Source organism: Triturus cristatus, chromosome 8 (assembly GCF_964204655.1).
Source record: "Triturus cristatus chromosome 8, aTriCri1.1, whole genome shotgun sequence".
Taxonomy (NCBI): domain Eukaryota; kingdom Metazoa; phylum Chordata; class Amphibia; order Caudata; family Salamandridae; genus Triturus; species Triturus cristatus.
The window spans coordinates 1126967347-1126972325 of NC_140591.1; positions in this window are offsets into that span (position 1 = coordinate 1126967347).

Sequence of the window (4979 nt, forward strand, 5' to 3'; positions counted from 1 at the left end):
TCTCCAAACAATTCCTACACAGACTCCAGACCATTCAGAACACAGCTACAAGACTCATACTCGACCTTCCATGCCACACCTACATTACACTGCACCTCAGGAAGCTTCACTGACGCCCCATTTACCAGTGCAGCCACTTCAAACCTTTTGCGCACACATAAAAAGCCCTATACAACACAGGACCAGAATACTGCTGCATACACTTGCACCAACCCACCAGACACCTACGCTCTGCCTCCTTCTTGCTCGCACACTTTCCCCACATCTGCAAAAGCAAAACTGGAGTCGCTCATTCCATTACATCGCACCAAAGACATGGAACGACCGCTCTCAACACATCAAAGCCTCCTCCTCACTTCTTAAGTTCCGCTAGAAGCTGAAGACCTGGCTCTTCTTATAAGCACCTTGGGGACCACAAACCTAGACACCTGCCCAAGAGCTTGGATACCCTTGCGGGTGATTAGTGGGCAAGGGCGTTCGACCTCGGACCTGGGGAACTGGGTTCGAGTCTCGGTAATGATGCTAAACATCCTGTGATTCTGGGCAATTAACTTAATCTCCCCGTGCCTAACAAAAATGAATGTGTGTCCTCATGTAACGTAACTGGTGCTCTGTTAAGTGCTCTGATACCCGATTCGGTTGCGGATCAAGTTTGCGCTATATAAAACTCTGCAAAATATATCATAACAACAACATAACATATGGTCTGCTATATCCCCATAACAAAATATTTCTAGTCTATATCATGCTATACAGGATGAGATGCCAGTGGCTATGCTTACGGGTTGGGTTGGTTGGGCGGAGGAGCTTGGGATGCCTTTGACAGAGGAGTTGTGGAAATTATCCCAGCCAAAGAGAAGGCACATGAGCCCATCATAAAAGGTCCTCAAATAGCTTTTATGGAAAACAGCTCTACTGCTGTTTATCACCTCCCTGAGAAGAGTCAGTGAGATACAAACCTCCATAATAGCCTTACCTACAGTTAACCAAGGACAAGGTCATCTTGCTTAATAATCCTTGATTAATTTTTAAGGTCCCGACAGACTTTTACACTAAAGAGTCAATAATTGTCAAGACTTTCTTCCAGAACCCCTCAGGTGTAGCAGAAAGAGCACTACACTCATTCGACATACAAATACGTTTTACGTTTTATCTAGAAAGGAGACAAGACTTTAGAGAATGTAATCAGTTTACTGTGCTATTTTCCAAGTTATGTAAGGATTCTCCAGTATCAAAACAAGAAATTTCTAGGTGGATGGCAACAACAGTCACTTTCTGCCACGAGGTTAAAGTTTCTTATTAAGTATTGCTAATTTGAGATTCCTGAAGCGTGTTCAGACGTTGTGAACAGTTTGGCCTGCATATTGTTTTCTACAGCTGTGGCGTTAGCACGGAATCACATACATTACGTGCATTGATCAACATGTAAGATGTTCTCTTAAGCCATTGATACTGCCTATACAGAACTTGTTAATGAGGTTTTTAAAAGTTATTCATAAGTGATGCACCTTTCAGAATAAAAGGAGTGAAGCACTGCATTTGTGACAGCTTGTTTGATTTCAACTCTCACAATGAGAACTTAAAAAATTAAGAGCTTGCGATAAGCAATGGCTGAACGCTTTGGAAAAACCTTTTTGTCGTTTAAATGTTTTTTGCATTATGTTTTTATAGTTGGGGGCTGATGGATTATAGCATACTACAAATGGGATTGTTTCCTGCTATTGGTGTTTAGTTTGTTCTCTTATCATACGAAAAGGATTTGAATTTGAAAAGGATAGCCACACCTTCGGAGTAATCTAACAAGCTCCTGTGGATGTTCTTTACAAATTTCCTAATTGCTGCAAATGGGGGGGGGGGAGAGAGAGAGAGAGAGAGAGAGAGACTGACTCCCTCCTCAAGTTATATTTAGGCATTCCTTTGATATTTGACCATTAATACCTTCACAACCTTTTGATGAATCTATACAAAACTTTGCAGACCTATTCCTTTTTAGGTCTCGCCTGGCGTAGGCTGCGTTCATGCGCAGTCTCGCTGGCGAGATTTAATGATTTGGGGTATTTTGTGTAAAGGGCTTTAAGCCCCGTCCCTCTTTTCCATTGGCTGGCGTCACCGTTTATGCTAAACGGTGGCCAGCCATTGGAAAAGAGCTGGTAGTGACGTTTTTGTTCGGCTTTTTGAGCCGTCCCATTTGGACGGGCTCGTCTGCCTTCCGTGCGTCGTGAAAGCTTTCTTATCTTTACGGGGCCATGTGTTTCAAACACATGGCCCCATAAAGACAAGAAAGCTTTCACAACGGACGAAAGTGAAAGCGGACCGAGTTTGCTCCTGGTCGGCTAGGCTGGTCCAAGTGTTATCTTCAAAGCAACCAAATATTAGATGCTACATGCTACATATTTTACATTGATGTCCACAAGTTAGTTATCGGTTTAAGGTCACGAGTATATCTGTATTTTGGTTTGCAAGTATAAAAGTCGTTCCCCATAAACGCGAGGTGATTGCGTCCGCTCACTGATCACGTGCCCCTCCATGCTGAGTTTTGCCTTTCCTGCCCGGAGTGGAGATTCCAACATGGCTGCGCTCTTGAGATCTGCCCGGCTTGTGCCACTGTCATGTCACTCTGCTATACTTCAAAATACCTCCTGTCACGAGGCATCCTCCAGCATCGCAGCCAAGGCGCTTTTCCTTGCAGCCGCCTGCGCCCACCGTCAGAGCTGGTGAGTCCTATACTTTGCTGCTGCGCATTTTCCTCTACACTCTGCTCTGCAATCATATGACCTAACAGGTCTCGCAAAGGTCGTATTGTTGTCACTTGACCCTGCTCACTACGTTATTTTATAACCTACACCCACCTTCATTGTGCCAATATTTTATAGTGGCAACATAGGCTATCCGATAGACTGTAGAGCAGTGCTTTCCAAAGTGTGTGTCCCGACACTCTGCTGTGTCGCCTCCAGTGTGTGGGTGTGTCGCGCTGCGATGATGTCGGCCGGCATATTAAGGCTAATCAAGCTTGCATGCAGTGACGTAGTACAGTACAGCGACATACGGAGAGTAAGGAGAAGCATTAGGCGAGCGTGAGGCCTTGTTCCCTTTCCCACGGAGAGACCCCGGAGCTGCCTCTGTTCCCCAGGCACTCGGTAAGTGAAATCTTTGTTATTTTAAAACTCCATTTAGGCCGCCCGGGATTGCATTTACAAGTGGGTCGGATTTCAGAACACCCTGTAATTATAGTTGATTTAAAGACCGAATGACCCCCACCCCCTCCAGCGTAGATTTATGCAGGTCAAAGCTGCTTGGCTCCTGGGTATTTTACCATTCTGGCTAGTGTTGAGAAAAACACTCGAGCTAACGATGCAAATCCGGCTTTTTTAGCCTTTGAAATGTAATTGTAAAGCCAAAAATAAAATACAAAGGCCATACCGAGTATCCTAGAATTTTCTACATTCTTCCGATTTTAATTTAAAGTGTCGAAAGGAAGCCCAGAAGACTTGACACGAACTAATTATAAGTGCCATAACCTGGTCTGTCCAGAAAGTTAATTTTTGTGCAAATGGTCGACGTTTTTCCCAGAAAAGGGTTTCAACCCTCTCTCCGTAATCAAAGGATGGAGCCTGGCAGGGTGTTCTGATAAAGTCAACGAGAGAGACAAATCACGGCGGTAATTGTGCAGGGATGTAAAGTTACTTGCCATTGGAGTTTAGGACTGTGAGATGAATGAGATCATTGCCATTGTTTTTGAATTGGAGCATTTATATTTGACTTTGATAAACAAAACCAAGACTCTTACTATGCAAAGCGGCAATATAACTTTTAACAACAGAACCTTGCATATTACAGTAACGTGGTCTTTCTTCACATTCGTGCTGGCAGTGCCTTAGTACAGGTCAAATTTAAAGAAATGGACCATGAGTTTGACTCAGAGTAGCTAATGCTTAGTATTCCTAAGTGTTTGGTAGCATACGTAATGAGCATAGTTTGAATGCTAAAAACAAACACTGTAATTATATTTGTGTCCTGAGCCGCTCGTGGTGTGTTTCATTTCTGAACAGCTCCTGACAAAGCACTGTATTTTATTTGCAACTTCATAGTCTTTTTCTCCCCCCCAAAACAGATGTTTAACACATGAACTTTATTCCCTTACCAGGTGCCCTTTCCTTGTGTACTTGGTTTTAATTTTAGTTGGTTTGCTGATATTGCTCGAAATTAACAGCTCCCTCCATGAGCACGAATTAATATGGGTCAGTGGAGCCTCTGGTCTAAAACCATGGCTGCCCTGAAGCCACTGTAACCCAGCAGTAAGTAATTAGCCACCTTTCAGAAAAGAAAGTCCTTGCGTCGCGCAGTGGGAGACATGCCCCACTGCCAAGAAATACACTCTTCTGCGTGGCACTTTGCTGTAGCGAAATCACTTCTGCGTGTGCTTCCTGGAGCCCAGAATAGAAAACGAGGAGCATTTCGAATTTAATTCAGTGGGTAAGTTTAATTTAATTTTCTGTGCTACTGAAGTAAACTTCATGCAACTGCAACAGGGGAAATCGAGTTTATTCACAACCAACCACATAAATGAAGCTCTCTTGCCTGGAGAGCTGCCACCATAGTTGAATGCAGGATTGCAATCACTAATCAAAATCCTGAGCACCATGGCAACAATCACTGAGCAACCTGGCAGCTCACATTATAACTTTTCTTCTCTCTTTACACAATAAACCGTAGAAAATTATTATTAAAACTAACAAAACCCATCACTTTAAATATCCCCCCATAACACCTTACTCCTACATAATAAACAAAACACATCATTTAATTACACAATCTTGAAACCTGTCAGGCGCATGTTGTTGGCTGCATCCATTATCCCACGAATCACCAGCTTAATGTCTCTCCTTTTCCACACTTCTCATCATGCCCTCCATCACTCTGCCATCCACTCCATTCTTACAACACCCCGCTTTTGCCATTTCCGTATCATCCATCAACAT